The sequence below is a fragment of the Hemicordylus capensis genome, chromosome 4 (assembly GCF_027244095.1).
Source record: "Hemicordylus capensis ecotype Gifberg chromosome 4, rHemCap1.1.pri, whole genome shotgun sequence".
NCBI lineage: Eukaryota > Metazoa > Chordata > Lepidosauria > Squamata > Cordylidae > Hemicordylus > Hemicordylus capensis.
This window is the reverse complement of record NC_069660.1, coordinates 68,698,100-68,724,643: the sequence shown is the minus strand read 5'-3', so window position 1 is coordinate 68,724,643 and position 26,544 is coordinate 68,698,100. Positions and strand designations below refer to the sequence as shown.

The 26,544-nt window shown below is 44.6% G+C and overlaps 1 long non-coding RNA gene across 3 annotated transcripts in view; it reads left to right on the top strand.

Moving 5' to 3' along the window:
- The window catches only part of LOC128324055 (uncharacterized), a 56,940-nt gene that overhangs the window by 4,862 nt on the left and 25,534 nt on the right, over window positions 1–26,544 (top strand). For all 3 annotated transcript variants that reach the window (XR_008306607.1, XR_008306605.1, XR_008306606.1), the window contains exons 6-7: window positions 1,201–1,355; window positions 2,267–2,438. This is a non-coding gene — a long non-coding RNA (uncharacterized LOC128324055). The remainder of the gene's footprint in view (window positions 1–1,200; window positions 1,356–2,266; window positions 2,439–26,544) is intronic.

Below are 26,544 nucleotides of genomic sequence, written 5' to 3'. Positions count from 1 at the left end.
AGTACTTGGTTTGGGCCCCTTTTGCAGCAATTACTGCCTCAATGCAGCGTGGCGTGGATGCTATCAGCCTGTGGCACTGATGAGGTGTTATGGAAGACCAGGATGCTTCATTAGCGGCCTTCAGCTCTTCTGCATTGTTTGGTCTCATGTCTCTCATCCTTCTCTTGGCAATGCCCCATAGATTCTCTATGGGGTCTGGTCAGGCGAGTTTGCTGGCCAATCAAGCACAGTACACTGTATACTTTTCGGAGGTCCGATATTGTTCTATTCTTCAATCTTTGTCTTCTTGGTTCCATGTAATATTCTAATTTTCTGGGATTGTGGATTTGGGGTTTTCATGAGCTGTACGCCATGATCATCACAATTATAACAAATTAAGGCTTGACTTATCTCGCTTTGCATGTAATGCGTCTGTCTGATATATCAGTTTCACCTTTTAATTTGCATTACTGAAATTAATGGACTTTTGCACGATATTCTAATTTTCCGAGTTTCACCTGTAATTCCCATAAGGCTGCGCAACATGTTGGGCAATGCATTGTACAACGTGTTGTGCAGCCTTTTGTACAGTGCATTGTGCAGTCCGTTGTACAACTTGTCAACATCTTCTAGTAGCACAAGATCAAACAGATGTTTCTTTCTATGTTCTTGCACTAAGCACCCCTTATGATAGGCTTATTCACTGTAATTAGACATCCAATCCATTATGATACAGCTAGATTCAAACACAAAGCAGCTTGCACAGAGTTTTCAACATACTCTCACACACAAACAGGTGCATCCCCTTCCCTACACACAGATAGCCCTTTTTAGAATGAAAAAGTGAGCACCAGCAAGAGGCACTCCTCACCCCAGCAGTAACCTGCCATCCAGGGTCACCTCTGAAGCAGGATGAAAATGGGTGTTTCAGCCAGTGGATTTGGGGGACAATAGACTTCTTTACTTGTTCACTTGTAGGTAAACTTGCTTAGTATCCTTAGCATCCATACAGAAAGAGAACCAAAGGGAAATCTTTAACTTCACACTTGCTCCCCTAATCAGATATAAAGGAAGTGGAGACAATTTAACAGATGATGAAGGAAAGAGCAGAATTTTGAATGGGGATGTGATTTAATAGAAAGAAAGAGAGAGTGTAGTAATTCTTCTCCAAGTGCACAGGAGTGTTTGCAGTGATACTTGTGTTTACAACTTTGTCTATAGTGTGTCCAATCAATGCAACAATGCAGAGGGGGAGAAGAGGAGAGGAGCACAGAGGGGTCCAAGTGCATTCAAGTGTTTCATCTCCTGTCAAGACACATTAAACAGCTATTTCCATCCTCAACTCACTTAGAAGGTTTACCAAGAGTTTTCAGCAGGTATTTCTGACAAGCAAAAATGGTGGTTAGGGGTAATTTTATGCTTTGGCAAAACTGAGCTGGCTAAGTAAACTAATACATCAAACGAATACATTACTAAGTAAACTAATACATGCAACTAGACTGAATTGTTTCTCAACTCATTTGTTTCTCAACCTCACTTCTTAATCTCTGTGCTTTTTGGCTCTCGGATGGTTTCAGCCAGTAGACTTTTCAGATGGCTAGCACATGTTTTATTCTAAGGATGGCCAGGTGGACTTCACACAAAAAACCAGAACACACATCAACAAATAAAGGACAAAAGAGGGCATATATTTGCATATAATTTGCACATGCTGATTTACATGTATAGATGCCAACTAAGAGATGATCTGAGTTAGTAAAGCAAAGCAGCTAATAACCCTAACCTAGGCTGCAGTTCTATGCACACTTCTTTGGGAATAAGTCCCACTGAATATGTTCTAAGCAAATATGCATTGAATTGGACTGCATGGCAGACTGAACTGTGAACCAGGAAGTCAAGTCCCATATTTAAAACATCTGACATGAACAAAGAGAAGGTCTTGGGCAGACCACTCTCAAGCACTGCACTTGTGCAACAAGGGTAGCGGATAACTTTCCATCATTCCCTGCCACATATATGGACTGAGGAAGAGGTTCTAGCACAACATGTTTGCACTAGTGCAGCACTGGTCTGGATGTCAGCCTTTGATTTCTACTGAATTTCTCAAGGCACGTTCAACTGCCATCCCAATCTCAATGCAGCCTGATCCAAACTGGGATTCCTCAAAATTGGATTATTAATGTTCATCTAAACTGAAACTCCTCATTCTTTTCAATCAGGGTTCTTGCTTACAAGTGAATGGGTTTGCTATTGCAGTCTAGTTCATTATGTTTCCATCCCCCAACAGCTTGAATCTTTAACTGGAGGAGGAGGGTATTAACTGGTGATATCAAGGAAATCAAGACCATACCCTCCATCTGAGTTCCCAGCTTATAAAGACACAGATGAGTGAATCCAAGGAGCATGCACAAGGCAACGAGTACCAGCGCATCCAAGTTTTAGCACGGTAATTGTGACAGGTAGGTTGACTCAACTGGCAATGCTGTTCAGCCCGCAACAAAGCAGTTTTCTGACTGCTTTGACATACAGACTGCAGTTTGCCACACATTATCGACTACTTTATGAAGCTCCGCAAGAGGTGCCATCAAGGTTTGATATGCCAATATTGCAAAGGTCTTTAGTGTGGCCACATTTAAAATAGGATACATGGTTCTGGTTGCCTCATCCCAAAGTGGCTAACAACATTTTAATGCTGACAGTGACTGACATGCTGCACAGCTTAATGTTTGGAAACTGCAACTGGTGCAGAATGCAGCAGCCAGGTTGGTCTCCAGGGCCACCCATAAAGTCCACATTACTCTTCTTTTAAAAGAATTAGATTGGTTGCCAATTAGTTTTCAGGCAAAATACCAAGTGCTGGTTATTACCTATAAAGCCCTAAATGGCTTGGACCCAGGGTATTTAAGAGAGCACCTTCTTCTTCATGAACACGGCCGCCTATTAAGATCACAAGGGGAGGTCCAGTTGTGGTTGCCAGCAGCTCACTTGGTGGTGACCCAAAACTGGGCCTACTCTAGAGTTTCCCCGAGGCTCAGGGACACACTCCCAAATGAAATCAGGATCACCCCATCACTGGTTGTTTTTAAATCTTTTGGAAACACACCTGTTTCATCAGGCTTTTAGTTTATGATATTTTTAAGTTTTTAAATTTTGTTTTGGGTAATTTCCATCTGTTTTATGTGGTTTTTAGGTTTTAGTTGCTGTTTGTTTAAATTGTAAACCGCTCTGAGGTTTTATACAGGGCAGTATATAAATGTGTTACATACATACATACATACATACATACATACATACATACATACAATGTGCCAAGTGCCTTTTCTGATGGGCCACAGCCACATCAATAGCCACAGCCCATCTCCTCCCCACCTGGATTCTTACCCCTCACTTTGGCCACATTCACACATAACATGAAATTAGAGGTTGACGAACCCACGGTTTAAATTTGAAACCATGAGCCATATTGCAGACATTCATCCAACCACTGTCTGACAACCTCCGGTTCCAGAAGAGAGGAGCCTCTCTCTTTTCCTGGTCCAGCGAAGCCAATCCCAGCAAGTTCCATAGGATGTGCATTGCCAGACTGTGGGCTGGGCATCAGCAAGTCTCCAAGGCAGCTGCCATTGGCCACAATCTTGAAGGGGGCATGCTAAGTGCAATTGTGCATTTTGGGAATGGTCCACTCATCCCCGGCAAGGAAAGGCATGGAAAGGGCATTTAAATCCCTATAAATATCATGCCATACCAGCGCTTTTTCTGACCTCCACCCTCCAAAGAACCCTGTACCAAAATAGTCCTGCACAAGCATGATTGGTGTTGGGGGGTTCCTTGAGGGGGCACTATTTGCCTGTTACTCAGGAAAGAGAAGGGAACATGATGACTTCCTAGGAGGAGATATATATACGAAGGCGGGCAAAGGACCCTGTGGGATTTGTCCCGCCATGACCTAGGATACTTTTGTGAGAGCTCATCCTGGCAAAGCAATCAATGCAGACCAAACCACACTCATGCTCTGATGGCAGGTTGCTGCCAGTGGGCTTGCACTCTCATGAGAGGGCCAGTCTACTGAGGAGGATCATCGGGTTGAAAACCCTAAGTCTTCCATCAGACTGCACATTCATGAGTTCAGCTAACCCAAAAAAGGGGCCCCAGCTTGTGTGGGGCCCCCACTCTCTATGGTTAAAGACAGAACTTTTGTGCTACAATCCCTTCTTCCCCAGGAAGCCTTGCATGCACCCAAAGGAGATTTTGATGCTCCATTTTTCAGAACTTGGCCATGTGCATGGATGGGGGAAACACCAGGTGCAGAGATGGTTCTTTACTCCCATTCAAAATCCCCGGGTTTGGGCCAGTGTTGCACTGTATGCAGATCTGCCAACTCGGAGAGAAGCCCTGGTTTTTCAGCTACCCCAGGACAGTGGAGTTGCTGTTTTGAGGCACAAGCAGAGGTGCACATTTCTGCATGGGCTGGCACACTTTGACAGCTACTTGGCGGCACTAACCAAGATAGGGAGAGAACTTGCCAGGGTACCCATCCCCACGGCTTTCCTGTGTAGAGCAACCTGGCTCATGGTCTGACACTCTCGTGAGAGAGCGGTCTGTGGGAGAAGGGGCTGTTTTGGCATCATACATGATTAGAGATTTTGCACGACACCGCTGTCCCCACAGATGGTTCTTTGCATGAGTTGTGAAGGGGTGTCCCCATGGCCTTACACTATCATGAGGGAATGGTCTCCTCTGGATCAGCATCCATCCTCATAGCATAGGGGGAATTCTCCCTTCACTGGAGCAGTTTGTGTCCTGCTGCCCAGCCCTTCTCATGAGTAAGCCTAGGGCCTGAGCAGGAGAAGGGACTGGGCCTCCCCTTTCCCCGCATTTTTGTGCACAAAATAGAAATTGGCTTTTCAAGAATCCCTGACTGGGGCTGCCTTGAAAACCTAGCCCTGGGTTCCCCCACCCCACCCCACCCCACCCCATATGTTTTTGTCCTGGTGCTCTGACGGGGTGCCCTGCTTATGATGCCACCTGGAGTGCTTGTGCTTGTGAACATACATAACTGTCACTTCATTCTTGAGGGAGCAAAGCACTTAGTGCCCATCCTGTCATACCATCCCCTTTCCCCCTTTCACACATTCAGACACAATGGAATTCCAACCACTGCCACATTTAACTCTGGTTTTGCGTTACATCTGAATTTTGCCAATGTAAAATAAGCAATAGGTCTGATACATCTATTGTGATCTGGACTTGTGCTGACATCAGACATCTGGTTTATCACAGGCTGAATTGCAGCCCACATAGATTGAGTCAGACCACATTTCTCCACAGAGTCATGGGTAAATCAGCCCTGCCACCTGGACTACAATTTGCAAAGGGATTCCCCCCAGGAAAGATACGTGCTTATACACATATAATTGTGCATGCGCGTGCACACATACACTCACTGATATGCACTACCACAAGTCAATTTATCTGTCTCTCACACATATAGGCTTCACCCATTTGTGGTTTTATTATCACAGATACAGATGTACATGCTAACATACACTCCCAAATAGGCCATCTTCTTTGGAGTCATTGAAATACAGCTGGCATCGGGTTCCTTTGATCCTCTTCTGCCCTGGCTCTGGTAAAATGCCTGGCACAGAGCAAAATGTTGGAGCAGTGCCTTTGCCATCATGGGAATAGGAGGCAGGAAATCTGGCATGAGGTTTTCCTGGCTCAACAGACAGCAACAGCTCGAAAGCCGAAATAGGGTTGTTATCTCACAAAGCCACCTTTCCTGCACTGCATGACTGCGGGCACCGCTGGGGGATTTAGCGAAGGCACACTGAGTTGAACTGGCTTGGGAAGAAAGAAACAAATGCATCACTGTTCCGACTTGCCAGGAAAAATGCAAGGGGAAAGACAATCAAACCTACTACCAAGTAGCAAAGGCTGAATAGAGAAATATAATGTGGAGGGCTCCTAATCCCCAGCCTTACTAAATCATGGGATTCTAACAGGGCTCAAGAGCCAATATTACATGTTATAATTTGGGGTGGGGGTTGGTTTCACTTATGTAACTGCAGAAATAGGACAAAAATCCTGGTACTGTTCTTAGGTTGATTTGCTTATATGCTTTTTTAAATGCTGCATTCTGCATAGACTCCAGCTGTCCCTATTTATCAGAGACTGAGCATGCTCCATTAGGGATAACGGCAGGAGTGACACATAAGCAATGGCACACAGGTATGTTTTCACATCATTCTTAAAAACATTCAGAGAAAGGGAGACTCTAATTTCATTAGGAAGCACGTTCCAGAGTCTCAGGGCACCTCTAGAGCCAGTGGCAACTGCAACTGGAGCTCCTTAGATGATCTTAATAGGCAGTGGTTGTGATGAGGAAGAAGGCGTTCTTTTAAATACATTGGAACATTTAGGGTCCAAGGTATACCAGCTGTTTAGGGCTTTTTAGGTAATAACCACCACTTTTTAATTTCACCCAGAAACTTATTGGCAGCCAATGTAGTTCTTTTAAAATGGGTGCAATATGATCTCTTCAGGCAACCCCGGAGACCAACCTGGCTGCTGCATTCTGTACTAACTGCAGTTTCTGAACTTTGTACAAAGGCAGCCCAACGTAGAGCACATTGCAATAGTCAAGTCTGGATGTTACCAGCATATGGTCGTTCCTTACCTGCTCTTTCCGGGGGAGTGCAACCCTGTCCAGAACAAGCAGATCTAAACCACTTCCTAAGTTTCGACCTCCCACAATGAGTACCTCCATCTTGCTTGGATTCAGCCTCTGCTTGTTTTCCCTCATCCAGCCCATTACCACCTCCAGGCAGGCATTTAGGGAAGTAAGGCCATCTCCTGATGAAGTTGACATGGTGAAATAGACTTGAGTGTCATCAGCATATTGATAACACCCTGCACCAAATCCCCTAATGATCTCTCCCAGCGGTTTCATGTAGATGTTAAAAAAGCATTGGAGACAGTATGGAGCCTTGGGAGCTACATACCGGAACTCTTGTTTTGAAGAGCAACAGTCTCCAAGTGACACCATCTGGAGCCTACCTGAAAGGTAGCAGTGGAACCACTGCAAAGCCATGCCTCCCACTCCCAACCCCTTCAGGTGCCCCAGGATACCATGGTCGATGGTATTGAAAGCCACCAAGAGATCCAAAAGGATCAACAGTCACACCTCTCCATGTCAATTCCTAATTGGAGATTAGTAAGCACGTAGTAGCCTCTATCTCCACTAGCAGTGCAGACAGCCTCTCAACTGCAGTGGAAGCCCCACACCTGCATCTCTCTTCCATGGGCACTGTGCACTGTGCAAGCCAGTCCCTATATTCTGGAATCTGTCCCTGGTAAAGAGTTGTCATGTTACCATATTATTCAAGAGCTGGTGTGTTGTAGTGTTGGACTAGGACTGAGAAGACCTGACTTCAAATCCCCACTCAGCCATGAAACTCACTGGGTGACTCTGGGACAGTCGCGTATCTCTCAGCCTAACGTACCTCACAGGATTGTTGTGAGAATAAATATAACCATGTATGCCACACTCTGGGCTCCTCAGAAAACGTAAGGTAAAGTTGTGCTGTCGTCGAGTTGGTGTCAATTCCTGGTGACCACAGAGTCATGTGGTTGTCTTTGGTAGAATACAGGAGGGGTTTATCATTGCTATCTCCTGCGCAGTATGAGATGATGCCTTTCAGCATCATCCGATATCACTACTGCCCAACATAGGTGTTTCCCATAGTCTGGGAAACATATTAGAGGGGATTCGAACCAGCAACCTCTTGCTTGCTAGGCAAGTTCCCTGCTGCGCCATTAGGTGGCTTGTCCCTCAGCAGAAAAGCGGGATATAAATATAAAAATAAATACATAATCCAGGATTAAGCTCTTTTCCCAAGAAAAAGAGGTGTGGGATACATCATGTCTCTAGTGCACCTACTCGTAAATGGATGGCACTATGCAATGTACATCATATACAGTAACAGGTGCAATCCTGCTAACTTGGCAAAGAGGCACCTTTTAATGTGGGGATTCTCTTTATTTAGCAGGGGGAGAATAACTGGCCCAATTCACCCCCGCCACAGTACCTCCAGTGACTGTTGCTGGTGTCTATCTTATGTTTCTTTTAGATTGTGAGCCCTTTGGGGACAGAGATCCATCTTATTTATTTATTATTTATCTCTGTAAAACTCCCTGAGCCATTTTTGGAAGGGCAGTATAGAAATTGAATAAATAATAAAATAATAAATAATCCAGATTTCAGCAACATATAATGGTTGTGTGGGAATTGGGAAGTAATCCTTGGTATGAGAATTAGTTATTTCAAGTGTACCCCTATTTTCATGTGCAAAACATTGGAGCGTATAGCTTTGCTATTGCTAAATAAATCCTTCTTCTTTTTTTAAGTCTAGTAGTTTTTGCTCTGGGATATTCTAAAGCTCTTTCCCCCAGAGTCAGCCCTATCCAATTGGTACAAAGCACTCTGGTGGGACACATACTACCTTGAGTAGGGAACAATGATACCGTATTTTAAACTCCCCCTATGTTCTATAAAAGGCAAGCACAGACTTCATGTCTATTCCAGGTATTTGTGTGTTTTTGTTTACCAAGCATTATTATGCACTTGATATAAATATGCAGTAAATGGCAGCTACCTTGGCTTAAATACCAATGTGAAACTTGATTAGCTATTTGGGAGCTCCAAAAGTATTTGCATTTTGGATTTAAATCAGTGTTTGAGGGGAAAAAATATTTAGTAGAGATTTTTGTCTTGCCTTTTTGCTACAGTGGCCCTCCTCAAGGCAATTTACAACTCCAATTAAAACAATATAAAATAGCTACAATAAATATTAACAGTCAACAGACCAAAAACAACTTACACAACTTACACAATGTAAATAAACAGCAAAATACTGATAAAAATAAACAAATGCAGCTAATTCATATTAATTGATTTTAAAAGAAAATAAGCCTTGTGCCTTAAAACTAGTATTGCGGGCACCAGGTGAATTTACCATGGGAGTGAATTTTATGGGGTAGGGTGCCAGCATGGCCCTCGCTCTGGTAGCCAGCTGCCTACCTTCTAAATGTGAAGGTCTCAGATGACAGGTCTCAGATGACAGGCCTACGTGAAGGTCTCAGATGACAGGTTCATATGGGAGAAGGCAATCCTTATAGATTAAAGCCAGCACTTTGTATTATGCCCAGCTGGATGCCAGTGAAGGTTTTTGAGACCTGGAGAAATATGTTCACCATAGTGAGGCCCCAATTCATTACTGCCTGGCTGCGGTATTCTGTAGAGGAGCATTGTTAGGGACTTAATGTTGGAGATACAGCTCCATTATCCTATTGACCACTAAAGGCATTGAAAATAGAGATAGTAGAGCCACCCAGAGAACAATTTGTTATGGGGCGGCTAACAAATAAAGTTTATTATTATAAGTAGTAGAAGTAGTAGTAAGCAAGAGAGGAGAGCTGATCTTGTGGTAGCAAGCATGACTTGTCCCCTTAGCTTAACAGGGTCAACCCTGGTTGCATTTGAATAGGAGACCACAAGTGAGCCCTGTAAGATATTCCCCTCAGGGCATGGAGCCTCTTTGGGAAGAGCAGAAGGTTCCAAGTTCCCTCCCTGGCTTCTCCAAGATAGGGCTGAGAGAGATTCCTGCCTGCAGCCTTGGAGAAGCCGCTGCCAGTCTGTGTGGGCAATACTGAGCTAGATAGACCAATGGTCTGACTCAGTATATGGCAGTTTCCTATGTTTCTATGAGGGTGTTCCTCTTTGTTTCCCCACTCTTGTTGTCTCTCGCTCTCGCTCTCGCTCTCTCTGTGCTCTGGCTTCTGATTGGTAGACTGATCCTCTGAGGTCTCCTCCTCCTCTTTGTACCTGCTTTTTCTGTTCTTGCACTATGAAGATATCAAGCTGAGGGACACAGGTTTTCTGTTCAAGTAAGTAACTTCCTTAATAAACCATTACAAGTATGTGAACCTTAAATGTCTGTCTCAAGATACTCTTAGTGGGCTTGGTTCTTGTCTCAAACACTTGCTCTGCTATAATTTGGATCATTGAAATACCTTCCCTACAACACTTAAAAGATCTAGAGCCCAGGAGGACCACAGGGTCTGACTCAAGTCCACAGCGCACATGCACACGTGAGCGCGCGCGCGCGCGCGCACACACACACACACACACACACACACACACACACACACACACCTTTTGATAATTAAACCCTTTGATGCTCCCTAAAAGAATTCAGTGCTCTCTTCCAGTTCCTAAAGCAAATATTTCCAGGAGAACAAGCTGAACATACTTATAGTGGCTGCCATGATGTGCAGTGTCTCAGTGATGCTGCAAACTGTGTTGGGGTTGCTGTGGATGTACAAGACAGTCATGATGTTGCTGAAGACAAGTTGCATGCACAGCACAGCTGCAGTTACTTGCGTTCACTGCCATGTGAATAACTGTGGCAGTGCTGCTTGCACCACCACTCATCCTCAGCATTGGGGCTGCCTTGCGCATCTACAGCAGCCCCGACACAGTTTGCAGTATCACTGATATGCTGCGTATCATGTCGGCCACCGTCTTTCAAAGTAGCCAGTTCCTCACTCCATTATCCTCCACTAAAGGTTGCCTTTGCTCTCCCTTGTACTCTGTCTGTAAGCAGTGGTGGTGACAAGCTCAGCATGCTCTCTCCAAGCTACCTTTTGCCTCATGATATTAGGAGGGGATGGGAGGAGAAAGATGCTACCTGCCATTTAGCATCACATGCAGGCACTGCAGGGACTTTCTGCTTTAACTGGGAGCACACATACCACACAGTAAGGGGGCTGCTGCTACCCACTGCCATCACATCATGAGATGGCAGGGGTGGGGAGTGCCTGCAGAGAATGCAGGTGTCATGCAGTGTGTACAGCAGGTTGCTGTTAAGAGTAACTGTGCAATGCCATCACTGAGACTGTTGAAGTAAGAGCATGCCCAGCTTGTCAAGCAGTGTAGAGGACATATGATCTGGGGCATTAAAGATCTGATCCAGGGCATATGCCCAGCTAGCCTTATGCTTTCAGTGTCACTGGTTCTGGACCAGTTGAAGCTTCTGAATGTTTTTTAAAGGCAACCCAAAATACAATGCATGCCACTCATCTATCCTCGATGCCACCAAAGCATGGGTAGCTGTTGCATGATAATCTCTTTCCAAAAGGGAATAGCAGATCATTGAGTAAGGCTCATCAGGAAAACAGGTTTGAGGGGAAAGGGCCAACAGAGTTCTTCCACATTCCCAGAGCACCCAAAGATACAAGTAAAATGAAAGCCCCTTTTACATTTTACATATAGTAGAAACTCCTGAAAAGGTTGTTTTTTAGTCTGGGAAACAGCTCCACTTGGTATTTGTCCATTCACCCTAAGTGCTCTTGAAGAAAGGGAGAGTACTACTAGGGATTTCTGATCCAAAGATGAAAAGTATTTACCTACAAAGGCCACACTGAGATGGGATCAGACAAGTTCAGTGTACACTCTGGCTGATTATTTACTCTGAATGAGGAAATGGTAGCCAGTGGACTGGGGTGCTTGCGGATGTGATGATATGCCACAGAAGATATAACCTCTTGCCAAGGCCTCTGGCAGGAATGGGTGGTTCCATTATTGCCATTTTGTGCTGATTCCTCATGATCGCGAAATGCCACCCAGTTAGCCATCACTGGGTGGACATTTTTGAATGCAGCAAAGAAGGGGAAAGTCAAAAATAAAAAAGTGATGCTGAAAGCAAATAAGAAGGAACTGGCACTTGAAAGCGGGGGGGGGAGGAAGAGAGGAAAGATTGGGGATAGAGGGAGCAAGAGGCAAGAAACAACAAAATAAAATCGACTCATGCTAAAACTGGCTCCCTGGAGAGTGAGCGTCTGCAGCCTGCTGAGGCATACAAAGAGGATGGGTGGCTCTCGCACTCCCCACCATAACCAAAGTGGCTTTAACAGCACCGAAATAAACATTCATCTGACTGAGAATGAAACGTGCACCCAGCATGAAAACAAATGCCGCTAAAATAATTACAGGTTGCAAGGAATCAATCAGAGCTGCGTAAATAGCCTGCAGGAAGGCATCAGACACACTTGTCTTTAGCTATACGTGGTTAGAGCATACCAGCTTCCCCTGGTCCCTTCGGTTCCAGGCTGCGTATAAACAATAGCTTTTCAAATCTTTGGAGACTGCATTGTAGAGTTATCATGGTTCAGAGTATACATGTTGATTCCCTGCCCCCCGCTCCCACCCTGATCATTTTCAAACTGGTTTTGCAAGGGTTTGTTGTGTGCTGAGTTGTACCTGGAATGCCAAATCTCACCATCTGACAGCCAGGGGTCACCCAAGATATTGTGGTGCCCCTGAGGTGAGGCACTCTGGTTCTGTGAAACTCAGCATCCCATCCTAGCTGCCAGAGGTGCACATAGGTAATTTTGGAGCCTGGACCTAAAGGTGGGGAAGTTCTGCATCTACGAAGGATTGCGTCTTCCAATGAGAGAATCATTGCTACAGTGAGGACACAATTCTTAGTAGCCACAGAGCCTCTCTGCTTTCACTAGCAGTGAAAATGTGCTGTTGGGTCACACAGAACCAGCATGTGTGCCCTGCTCTCAGATCAGTGGGATGCTGCACAAAATGTAAGCCACGGTCAGTGGAAAGAGAGCTTCCCTTGATGTGCTTTCAACCAGGCCTGCATGTCAGTCCTCCCCTCTTTTTCTCAACCTAATAAGGCAGGAATTGCATCAGCAGTAGTGGCAAATGAAGACAGCAGAAATGGAAGCCTGGGAGACCTCCCACTCCTCTCTCGGTCACCTGGAAGATTCATATTCTGGACACCAGGAGTCATGACAATGGAGTCTTTCAGACCTCTAAATCTCACCTTCTGTTGCTACTGTTGCTGCAGCCACTACCAGGCCAGGCCAGTAAGTGGGAAGAGGGCAGCAGGGCTGAACCAGGGAGCTCTTCTCCAGCTCAGGTCATGTTTTGTCAGAACATGACAAAACCCAAAGGAAGAAATGGTGCTCAGAAATGGTGCTCTTTGGGAAGAACCCAAAGGAAGAAATGGTGCTCAGTTCAGCATAGAGGCTGAGCAAATTCAGTTTGGAACAGTCTCTCCCTCAGCCAGATTTCAGCAGCATCTTTGGGTATAACATGGAGAATTATGCCTCTACCAGACTGCCTTCAAGCCTCATAAAATGTTTAGGTCAGCTGGAGGCCTGGAGACTATAGAGAAGTGACCTGAGAAAGTCCAGGCCATTCAGAACAGACACCCTATCATGCATTCATGAACTGCTTTTAGTCTAGGCTGTCATTAGGCATTCAGGCAGCTAATTCTTCGAGACACATTGTGAGAAGTGAGAGGGCAGAATCATTGTAGTACTGAAAATTTCATGGCTTGCAAGCCTCATTACAAAACACTTTGAGGGAACAAGACAGAAACAATTTTCCAAGATGTTTCCTTTGCACTCACAAACACTGATGAATAACAGCTCGGCAGATTGTGCTTCCCACTGCATTACAACCCAGCCAGGCCATTGCCCCAGACTCTTCTAATGCACCAACAGCTGTTTTGAGTCCATCTAGGCTCTGGTTCCCATGCCTGATGTTCTTGTGGCTGGATTTTTCCAGCACAGGCTTTAAGCAGATTTAAAATGCATCACAGAGTGTATGGTTTGCCATGGAATAATCTGGAGCAGCCAGAGAAAATGGATCTGATAAGGTCTGTGGTTTAATAGGTTATTACAACAGGTTTCCTGGGCTTGATTTCCCCCCGAGTGAAGAACCTGGAGATAGCAAAGTGGCATCTATGCTTTATTTGAGAAGTTTTCTTTCCAGCAGCAGTGATTCCTTCATAAAACAGAGACTCCCTGTTGGCTTCAAACTGTCTCAGCTGATGTGGAGCTTTAGATTATCCTACTTTGCTGCTGATTCTTCTTATGCAGCAAGGATGTAGCAGTAATATATAGCCCCCCAACACACCATAGGAAACATATCGTACTGTGCCTGGTGGGGTGGGGGGGATGAAGAGGGTTGTTTATAGACAGTTGACTCCACTTTTGCAAATAAATCCATATAAGTTGCTAGCCTACACAAATGTTTACTAGCATCACACATTTATGTTAGTCATTTTTGCGCACATTATTTGTTCATCTCTATATTTGTTCATCTCTTAGATTTATATCCTGCTTTACCATTGGCATGGCATTTGCAAGGTGACTAACAAAACTACCATTGCACAAAACAGTTATGACAATTATTTCTGGTCAGTGACCATAATAAAGAATGGTGGTTATGATGGCAATGATGATGGATGATGACGATAGTTATGATAATTTAATGCAAAACTCACAGCAATTATAAGCATCATTATGTAGAAGGTAATTCTCAACAACTGCTTGGAGGGCTGGATCGGCTACTCCCCTGGCTGTTTTCAGGTAAAGATTTCCAGCAATAGCAGTAGCAGTAGTGGTGGAAAATGGGAGGCTGGGATTCTTAGCAACGCCTCCCCTCATTATTTATTTATTTGTTTGTTTGTTTATTATTGATGGACTTCAGTAGTAGTGGTGGTAGTAGAAGTGGTGGAGGAACTCTGAAGGCTGGATAATGGTCTAGCTATCTCAGTTCTCCAATATATCCTATTCTAGGTTGGAATCTTATGGGCAAATTGGTGAGATTTGAAAAGGGGGAAGACAATCATCAGTTGCAGGAGATCAGGACCCTGGTCAGCTCCATGTGGAGCAAGTGTCGGGCTGGATGCAAGGCAATTTTGAGTGAACTGAGGATGTTGCTGCAGCAATTATCTGAAACCAACTGTGAACTTTGATAGTCTTGTGTTGTCTTTAGCTCTGGTACCTCTCAGAAAAATCATGGTGTTCCTCAAACATTGAATCTCCAACATTGGTTCTAGCCTTAGGGCTCAGGAGCCTTCCATTGCCTCTGGCTGTAGAGTGGTAGAAATAGAGAGCACTGCAAAGGATTCCAGCAAGGATGAATCTTAGAAAACTATCTTCTCAGGTGAAAGAGCTATCGTGAGTGTTGCTTCCTGAGGCCCCTTTCCTGAGTTTCCACCAGCTTGTCTGGTGGCTACTCAGGGACAGGCCTTCTCCATTGCTGCCCTTAGGCTTTGGAACACACTTCCTGCTGAAATAAGAGCCTCTTCATCTCTTACAACTTTTAAAAGGGCAGTCAAGACACATAGATAGATAGATAGATAGATAGATAGATAGATAGATAGATAGATAGAGAGAGAGAGAGAGAGAGAGAGAAGCCTTTGGCAAGCCAAGTATTTCTAGGGCTCTCTCCAAGTGTGATTCCTGCCCCACCCCACTTTCAGAATCCTCTGTGAGTCCAGCGTGAGTCCAGGACCATGACCATGTAGCAGAAGCACTGGTGGAAAATGGAAGGCTGGTTTTTTGGACAACAGCGGAAGCCTGACGTGGGGGACAGGGAGAGCTATCTTCCTATATACAAAAGCTTTCCTGCCTGGTTATCCAGCAGCAGATCTTAATTTCCACAGGTAAGCAGGTAATTGGCTATCTGCAAGCCTACGTTACTGAATTATCAGGCATTCAGTATATTCACAGTTGGGGAACATCTGTACAGGACTCTGGACACCAGTACACGAGTGGAGTCTTCTGACAACTATCTGTCTAGGAACCTTGATCCCCCACAGAGATCTAAACCAACTCGGGGGGTGTGATGATTAGGCATTTAAAGGGAGGATGCTCTGCACTTCTCTGCAGATGTGCTCAGAACATTGCTGAGCAGCTGTTAGTAAAAAATGGGGGGTGGGGCTTTGAGGCAGTTGGGGGGAGCAGTTGGTGCTAGGGTCTGGCAGAAGTCGGTCCCAAGAAGGGGAGGCTCAGGAACTCTCATAATAAGACTAATAAACAAACAGCCTGATATGGAAGGATTGGGTATTCATAAAAAGTGCCTGGGGTGGACCTTAAAGATAAAGTTGTGGCCTGAAGTACATTGAAGGGGGAAATAAGTAAACCTTCCAGTAAGATTTGGTCAAGGAAAAGAACTGGTTAAATGCTTGTCAAAACACCTGGGAGGTGTGTAGTTTAGTTCATGGTGTTTAGTTTAGTTCATGGTGACCTAGTAACTGATGCCAGTTCAGAACTCTACTGACAAGTAGCAATAGTCAAACCTTTGATAGCAAAGACCGTGAAGCCGCGCTGACCAGCATAAAGAGGCAAACGGAACGTGGAGGTTTGATATGATTTCATGGTGGCAGCAGTTCTAAAGTTTCCAAAAGAAGAAGAAAATATAGTGACATTATAGGGCGGTGGGAAATAAGTACCAAGTAAACCTATCATTCCCAGATGCGTCTCATGACAGGGTGGGGTGGGAGGTGGTATAGGTTTCTCAAGTGGGCCTTCTATTCCCGCCTAGTCTATGATGCCAGATGCCAGGTGCTTGTTACAATTGGAATGTTAATCCTTCCTTTGTTATCTTGTCCTGATTGCGCTGCTGCCCCCCCCCCCCCCGCACCAAGAGTTGCTTTTGGTTGTCTTCTATTGTGTGGGCTTCCAGGGGATTCAAGCAGGTGTTCCTTTCTCCACTGTGCCACAGGGCTTGTGCAAGTAGAGACATAGTAGCTTCTCCCTAGTTGCCTGGTTGTGCACTTTCTGTGTGGACTAAATAGGAGACGTCATGGGGGTATTCCACGGAGCTGTGCATGGTGCATGAGTAATATGGGAGTGTCATCAGTGGTGCACAGTGTTGTGGTTGGAGGGCATGGTGGAGTTGCTGTGGGAGTGGTTGATGATTTTGCTACATTGGCTCTTGTTTCTCCTGCTATTTCCCTGTGTCTCCTGTCCAACAAACTGGTGGGAGTGCCAGCTTAACAAAACCATAGGATCAAGATGCCTGGGAAGGCTCATAAACAGAAATGATCAAGACTCATTGCCACTGATCTTGAAAGCTTTTCCCTGCATTGCTGGACTTATGTGTGTCCTCAATGATCTTGAGGTAACTTACTCCCTGGAGTAGTGTGCCTAAGATTAAAGCCCAAATAGCATGTGAGATAAAATATTGATACTGTATATCAAATATTTGGTGAATATTCAATATTAAAATCTGCTGAGGAAAATTATGTGCAGAATCTGAGGCAGGAAGAGTTCCTTCACCTCTAGTACTACTGACTTCTTAAATGATTTACACAAGCCTATAGAATCAATACATTAATCAGAAGCTGTAGCAAATGGAAAGGGAGGGGTATAGCCCTCCCCCATAACAATTAGTGCCTATTTACTGAACCCTGTGTGAGGTAGATGCTAATCATGTGTCAACAACAGTTTATCTTTCTTTATGATATGCTGACTATATAGTCTGAAATTCTGCAGTGATATGTAACATTGCATTGCATTTTGGGTGAGTGTTTATGAAGATGAATTACTGAGGAGAGTGTACTTGTTATATTTATCATATATTGGTCCTGTTGTCCAGTTAACAAAAGGTAGGTATCAAAATAATCCCCAGGCTTTCTCAAGACAGAGTGAGTTTTCAACATAAACTGTACCAGTAAACCCAAGTGTGAGTACAGCAAGTCCTCAATGCTCCAAATTAAGACAAATGGCACTTAAGACACTAGGAAAGGAGAGCTGGTCTTGTGGTAGCAAGCATGACTTGTCCCCTTAGCTAAGCAGGGTCTGCCCTGGTTGCATATGAATTGGAGACTAGAAGTGTGAGCAGTGTAAGATATTCCTCTTAGGGGATTGGGCTGATCTGGGAAGTGCATGCAAAAGTTTACAAGTTCTCTTCCTGACATCTTCAAGATAGGGCTAAGAGCGACTCCTGCCTGCAACCATGGAGAAGTCTGTGTAGACAATACTGAGCTTGATGGACCTATGGTCTGACTCAGTACATGGCAGCTTCCTATGTTCTTAGTGAATTGCCACTTGTAAAGTTGATACAACACTCGCCACGGAAGGAGAGACTCTTCTAGATAGCTACTGGTGTGCAGGCTAGAGGAAGAGGAGGTGAAAGTGGCAGCTCAGGCTTACATTGTCACTGAGATTGGTAGTCTTGATAGCAGCAGCAGCTGCTGAATCTGAAGCTACAGAGGGATTGGATTACCCACCCATCCAAGATGTTCCCCCACCACCACCACCACCACCGTTGCTTCCTCTCCTTCTCCAGGCTCAGCGCCTGTGCTGTGACAGTCAGAGGGAGACAACTGGCTTGTCTAACTCTTGCCCAGGAAGAGGAGGAGATGGAGGTGAGCAACCCAGTTGACAGGGGAAAGAGGCCCAAAGTACTTCTTGGTCAAACACAGTCGGTTCTCAACTTGATGGATAGATCATTCACATTATTAAAACAAACAACTTTGTGAGGGAAAGAAGGTTGCCCATATGTTGAATGTTAGGGATTTCAAATGTTCTCCTGTGTGTTGAGCAAAGTGTGAGCACATTTGCCCTTTCTTGACACCGAATGCAGCCATGTAATAATGCAGCCAGAGGTTCCCAGGCAAATGAACTGCTCTTTCTCTTTCTAAAGGGTTGGGAGATGCAGTGTAATTATCTAGGCACACTCAGTACAATAATTGCCATGGTTCTGTGCAAGGAACACTTAAGCATGTCAGATGAAAGGATACATTGACAGGAAAGTCCTTCCTTTTTCATTAATAAGGTGTGCATTATGGTCTTACTGCATATATCTATTTGTGTCGGATATGGAATACAGGAGATAGTCTGTCAAAACAGCTTCAATCCCTTTTATGCACCACACATTTATTTATATATGTGTGTGTGAGTGTGTGTGTACACACACACACACACACACACACACACACACACACACCCCTACCTGTGGGCACAATTCCCAGCATGAATTTTTTAAAATCTAATTTTGATGTTAATTTGGGGATCTTTAGCAGTTTAAATTATGACTTTGAATGCTGATCTCACTATATTATAAGCACTGATCTTACTCTCTTGAAACATGATTTGGGTATAAGCATTAGCTTGTCAACTGTCTGACAATGCTAGCAAATGAATCTCAGTTATTCTATAATTAGGATATGGAAAGCAGGCAATAATATCCTTGAGTGTTCCGATTGGTTCATTGAAGTGACATTCATGATTACATGGAATTTCCCTGAAGAGAGCCCAAAGGTTTCAACTATACAGAATTCTGCTGCACACCTCCTAATGGGCTGTATTTTAGATCTTAGTTGTTCTCCATTGTTTATTAATTGTTTTTATCTATACCTATTAATATCCATAAATACTGAATTTCAATAGTGAAATGTAAACCTAGACATGGCAGAGAACAGTCTCCAAACACTATTTTCTTCCCCAAATATTCTTCACCCTGGAGGGGGGAGAAGAATGCTTAAGAGAATTATTTTCCAATTCACAAATTCTCACCTAACAAATTTCTTCACACAGGAATAATTTGCATATTCATAGATGGCCCTGTGAGGACATGGCTAACAAAGGGAATCAAATTTCCAGAATAATTTGAGGAGCATTCGGGGAGGGGGTGGGCTCAGTGACTTGATACTTCTGTGTATTTTTTAAGGGTGCACAAGCAGCTGACAGTCTATTTAATTTTATAACCAAGTTTAAGAACAAAATCATATTTTTTTTCAAGATCAGAGAAAAAAAGTCCCTCATTGTCTTGACAAAAGCTTTCTTTCTGTCCAAAAATGTTTATTTACAGTTATAAAGACCCCAGAGCAGCTGGAAATTATTTTGCAAACCAAAGGGAAGAGTCATTAACAGATATTCAGTACACCATCATCAACCCCTCTTGTGGCTCTCCCTTCATTCAGTGAGGCCTGTTACTGAATTATGCACACTGATCACTCAGAGCATGTGCTGAGTGTAAGTCCCCAATCTGCTTTGTATGAATCTAAGTATGTCTACAGTTCTTGAGCATGTGCAGAGTCATAAACTTGTTAAACTTGGTTATAAAATTAAATAGTTTCTATCCAGCACTGGTGGAGTCTATCAGTTACTCTTGCCCTTTTATAGAAAGCAAGAAGTCTCAATTGTTTCTGTCCCCCTCAATGGTGTTTAGCCACTATTATTTTTCTTTTATTTTTCTTATCCTGAATGAAGATTGTGCTGGGGTGAGGGAGGTCATTTCTGAAAAAGCAGCTGCTGTGTTGAAGAAAAAGACCCTCATGAGAATCAGAGAGTATTCTAAAGTTCAGTAGAAATTCCTCAGAATCCCCCCTCATAGGAACATAAGGAGCTGCCTTATACCAAGTCAGACCATTGGTCCATCTAGCTCGGTGCTGTCTACACAAACTGGCAGCAGCTTCTCCAAAGTCGCAGGCAGGAGTCTTTCTCAGTCCTATTTTGAAGATGCCAGGGATGGAACTTGGAACTTTCCGCATGCAAGCATGCAGGTGCTCTTTCTAGAGCAGCCCTCATTCCCTAAGGGGAATACCTTACTGTGCTCACACATGTAGTCTCCCATTCAAATGCAAACCAGGGCAGACCCTGCTTAGCAAAGGGGACAATTCATGCTTGCTACCACAAAACCCGCTCTTCTCTTGAGAAATTCTGGAGAACATCTAGGGGACATATTCTCCCCAATTCTAAGAACACTGATATCAGCATCTGCCTGGAAAAGGTAACACCGCAGCCTCTCCAAACAGAATGCAATCTCTATTTTCTATGGGATTTGCCCAAACCATTGTAGCAGCAGATGGACAGAACTGGTCAACTAGACGACGCTGTAAGCCAAGAGAGATGTTAAAGTTTGGTTTATGTCTAGTCATTCAAAACAAAGGGATAAATAAATTTAAGTCAGCAAATACAGGTTGCTTTGCCAGATAATGAAACTCTTCACATGATCCATGTGAGATCTTCAGGCGGATCTGTGGGGAAGGAGGATTTAGCTTACCTTCCCTGCAGACGATTGGTGGCAGTTCCCTGGGTGGGCAGATCATTTAACTGGGAGGCTACATAGGCAGGTTTGCCACCTTGTAGCCACCAGGCGCGGGGGTGGTTCACACATGCAGCAGAAACCGAGCTGGGCTCCCTTCGCCTGGTTTCTGCTGCACGTGTGAATAGCCTTGATGTATGAGGCAGTGGGGGATGTTATACAGTTGTGAATTTCAGCAAGTGCATCTTTTCTCCTCATGCTTGAGTTTTGGCAGGAGAAACTGTGCCTGCCAAAATTCTTCCTTCTATTAAGGCATGGGAGCCTTGGTGCACATTGCATTTGGCAGCCCTGTATGTTTAGGCAGCACAGTAAGTTGCATGTCTGAGCACATTATGCTTTTCAGAATGTTACATTTTTCCCTGAGGCAAATGAGGAGGGTATTTGCTCAGTAGCAACAACAGATGATGGTGGAGGAAAGGTGAAGCATGAACAATTACACCTGAGTAAGCACAGCAGGAGGCACTGAGGAGGGGGTAGAGAATGAAGGCTTTGTGATATCGTATTTGTGGACAAAACAGCTCAGGGTGCAAAAGATACATTTGCTGGTTTGTCAAGGGCATCATAAATATGAATGTTTTGTGCAAACTGTGTGTGGGGTGGGGGGGTGGGGGGGGATCCCTATTCATTTTCATTCCACTTTTCCTTTTGACATTCTCTAGCTGATATATTGCTGCACAATGCTCCTTCCCAACTGATTGATCTTCTTCTGCCCCAAGGGATGTTTAACTAGATGCTAATTTAGTGCCATGGTCAGCTCTGAAGCATATGAAAATGAACAAGAGCTCATTTGGCAGCATTTAAGCATTGATTATTTCAAAACATGTAGGTGGGTGAAATGCTATCTCAAGGTTTGGGTGAGCTGCAGACCTAACACAGCCTGAGAAAAGCTGGCTTGCTTTGTTTAAATGCACGAAGTATGGCTCTCATCTGACATTCACCATCCTCAGTAGAGAATCCTTTATTTTCCCCATTCTGAATACAGAAAGCCTATGAAAAGTGCTTCAGTTAAAGATCCTTGACTGCCTGGCTTGTTTGCATGCCTAAACCAAGGGCTTCTTACTCTACTATAGATTGGTATAGGGTGGGGAGGAGGGAGACACTGTTTTAAAAAATCTGCTTCCACAGATCAGCGTTACATACCTATCGGAACATCTGGCGAGTTTCTTCTCTCCAAACACACAACCTGCCCTCAGGGGCAAATAGGTGAATTTATAAAGGCCCAAGAAATATTGTGATACCAGGTTGGGGCAAAAAGTCAAAATCCCCCCTCTCCACTTTCTTCTTCAGAGAGACAAGAGGAGGAAAGTGGAGAGCAAGCTGTCACTCAGCTGGTGGGCCAACTCTCCCTCAGGAGGCCAGGGACTAGGGATGGGCCCGGACTGGTCCGGAGGCCATTGTAAAGGCCTCCGGACCGGTCTGGACCAGTCCGGACCTGGGCGGTCTGGTTCAGGTGGGGGGGGTGCCTTTAAGAGCGGGGGGAGGGTTTACTTACCCCTCCCGCCGCTTTCCCGCTCTGACGCTGTAATTTCAGTAGTAGTTGGGGCGGCAGGATACCTCCCTCCGCCCCTTCCCCACTGTTGCTATGAAAAACTCCCAGGAGTCCTTTGAGCGCGCACACATCACAGAGATGTGAAGCGCGTGCACAATGTGCGTGCGCGCAAAGGACTCCTGGGAGTTTTTCATAGCGACAGCGGGGAAGGGGTGGCAGGGAGGTATCCTGCCGCCCCAATTACTACTGAAATTACGCCGCCAGAGCGGGAAAGCGGCAGAAGGGGTAAGTAAACCCTCCCCCAGCTCTTAAAGGCACCCCCCACCTCAGTGCCAGACCGCAGTTTGGCGGTTCCGTGCACATCCCTACCAGGGACATTTGTTCCTTCTTGTTTGATTATAGAGAAACTCCTGCATGATACCATCCCAGACTGTGGATTAGTTTGATGAGCAAAGAGACACCTTTTAAAGCATGCTGATGACACCCAGATCTACTTCTCCATGTCAACATCATCAGGAGATGGCATAAGCTCTCTAAATGCCTGCCTGGAAGCAGTAATGGGCTGGATGAGGGAGAATAAACTGAGACTGAATCCAGATAAGACGGAGGTACTTATTGTGTGGGATCAGAACGCTAGAGATAATTTTGATCTGCCTGTTCTAGATGGGGGTCACACTTCCCCAAAAGGAACAAGTACACAGTCTAGGAGTGCTTCTGGATCCACACCTCTCCCTAGTATCTCAGGATGAGGCGGTGGCCAGAGGGGCTTTCCATCGGCTTCAACTGATAGGCCAGCTGCGCCCATTTCTTGAGATGAATGACTTCATAACAGTGGTACATATATTGGTAACCTCCAGACTTGACTTCTGCAATGTGCTCTATGTGGGGCTGCCTTTGTATATAGTCTGGAAACTCTGGTTGGTGCAGAATGTGGCAGCCAGGTTGGTCTCTGGGTCATCTCAGAGAGACCACATCACCCTTTGTTGATAGAACTACACTGGCTGCCAATAGGTTTCCAGGCAAAATACAAAGTGCTGGTTATAACCTATAAAACCATAAATGGTTTCGGCTCTGGGTATTTAAGAGAACATCTTCTTTATGAGCCCCACCTCCCATCGAGGTCATGTGGAGAGGCCCATTTCCAGTTGCCGCCATCTCGGCTGGTGGCCACACAGGGACGGGCCTTCTCGGTTGCTGCCCCAAGATTGTGGAATGGGCTCCCTACTGAAATACGATCTCTGGCAATTTTTAAAAAGCACTTAAAACCCACCTCTTCACCCAAGCTTTTTCAGCTTTTTAAATTTTAAGTTTTAATCTGTTTTTGATTGATAGATTATCTAAATTGTTTTAAGATCTTTGTGTATGTTTTAACTTGTTTTATGTTATTGTTAACCGCATAGAGACAAAAGTTTGGGGCAGTGCAAATAAATAAATAAATAAATAAATAAAGTGGTAAAGGAAAGTTGTGCCGTCGAGTCGGTGTCGACTCCTGGCAACCACAGAGCCATGTGGTTTTCTGTGGTAGAATACAGGAGGGGTTTACCATTGCCATCTCCCATGCAGAATGACATGATGCCTTTCAGCTTCTTCCTATATTGCTGCTGCCCCATATAGTCTTAGAAACATACCAGCAGGGATTTGAACCGCCAACCAAATAAATAAAATAATAAATAAATAAACCTCTTGCTCACTAAGCAAGTTACTTCCCTGCTGCACCATTAGGTGGCTTGAAGTGGTGGTGCTCTTATATTTAGCAGAGGGAGAGCAACTGTCCCTATCCAGCCCCAGTGAAGCATCCCTCCAGTGGTTGCTGCTGATGTCTACCTTATATTTCCTTTTGGATTTTGAGCCCTTTTGGGACAAGGAATAATCTTATTTTTACTATTTATTTTTCTATGTAAACTGCTTTAAGCACTTGTATTGAAACATGAAACTCATAAATATTCACAGTAATAGCAGGATGCCCCTGTCCACTCCACCTTGCCTACTCCTTTATTATTTATTTATTTATTACATTTATAAACCGCCCCATCCAAAGGCTCTGGGCAGTGTACAACAAATTTTAAAAGACATAAAAACAAACACCATTTAAACACAATGCTAAAAACAATATTAAAACAATTTAAAAACAATTAAAAACCATTTAAAACTATTGATTGATTCATTGATTCATTCATTAATTGATTGATTCATTCATTCATTCAATTTCTATACTGCCCTTCAAAAATGGCTCAGGGAGGTTTTTAAAAATACTTTTAAAATCAGTTTACAAACCTTGGGAGGCCAGGCCAAACAAGTAAGATTTTAGGGCTCTCTTAAAGGCTGACAGCAAGCCTTCTTCATACCGAAGAAGGCGCTCTCTAAGGTAACCTGGACCCAAGCTGTTCAGAGCTTTAAAGGTAATAACCAGCACTTTGTATTTCACCAGGAAACATATCGGCAGCCAGTGCAGCTGTTTTAAGACAGGCATAATATGGCCTCTCCGGGTTACCCCAGAGACCAATCTGGCTGCCACATTTTGAACTAACTAAAGTTTCCGAACTACGTAAGGCAGCCCCAAGTAGAGCGCATTGCAGTAGTTGAGCCTGGAGGTTACCAGCTTATGTACCACTGTTTTGAGAACATTCTCTTCAAGGAATGGACACAGCTGTCGAATCAGCCGAAGCTGATAGAAAGCGCTCCTGGCCATAGCCTCCACCTGAGATACCAGGGTGAGGCCTGAATCCAAGCACACTCCCAAGCTGTGTACTTGTTACTTCTGGGGAAGTGTAACCCCATCCAGCACAGGAAGATGTAACTCACCCCTCAAATTCCGATCCCTGACAATGAGCACCTCCGTCTTGCTTGGATTCAGCTTCAATTTGTTATCCCTCATCCAGCCCATTACTGCCCATAAGCAGTAAATTAGGAAGTGAATGCCATTTCATAATGATGATGATGATGATGATGATGATGATGAGAAAAAATAGATTTGGGTGTCATCAGCATACTGATAACACCCTGCACCAAATCTCCTGATGAACTCACCCAGTGGTTTCATGTAAATGTTAAAAAGCATTGGTGACAGAATGGAGCCCTGAGAGATTCCATATAATCGCTCCCATTTTAAAGAGGAACTGTCACCAAGCTCCACTTTCTGGAATCTGCCTGAGAGATAGGAGCGAAACCACTGCTAAGCAGTGCCTCCTATCCCCAATTCCCCTGGTGATCCAGAAGGATACCATGGTCAATGGTATCAAATGCTGCCAAGAGATCCAAAAGAACCAACAGAGTCACGCTCCCTCTGTCGATTCCCTGGTAAAGGTCATACATCAGGTTGACCTTCATCTTCCCCAGCCTTCACCATCTGAGTGCAAATTTAGGAAGTGCTTTCTTTCTAATGGTGCAGCGGGGAAGTAACCTGCCTAGAAAGCAGGAGGCTGTTGGAATCCTTGCTAGTATGTTTCCCAGAATATGGGAAACTCCTATATCGGGCAGCAGCAATATAGGAAGGTGCTGAATGGCATCTTCTCATTCTGTGCAGGATAAAGCAGTGGTAAACCACTCCTGTATTCTACCAAGAAAACCACATGGCTCTGTGGTTGCCAGGGATCAACACCAATTCAACGGCACAGCCAACCTTCTTTCTAAATGAGAGGCATTGAGGCTTGGGATTCCAGGTCTCCTCCTGCTCCCTTAAATGTACAGAGCCATCAAGCAAGAATGCAGCCACTGCCCTTCCTTCTTTGTTTTCTCCACTACCTCTTCTCCTGCCAGCTGTGAAGAAAAATGGCGTTCTGCTGACCACAACAGGTAGAATTGAAGGGATGGGGCAGGAGGCACATCAGCTGCTGCCTTGGATATTTCCATGCAAGCAAAGCTGCAGGTAACAGGCAGGGGCATGCAGAACGTTTCAACATCAAAACGTTTCCACTCAAAACAGGCTGTTTCAAGTGTTTTGAGCCTGAATCAGAGCAGCCTTTAAATAAAGGGCCTGTTTTGAGCTCAGAGCAGAACAACCCCGTTTTGACTGAAATGCTTTGATGTTTCGAGCGCCATTGAAGGCCTGTTTTCCTCTTGCTGATTGGTTTTCTGGCACTGGCTTCCGATTGGCTTGCAATCTCCTTGCTTCTTGGTTGGCTTGTTAGCATCCAAATCAAGTGTTCTCATG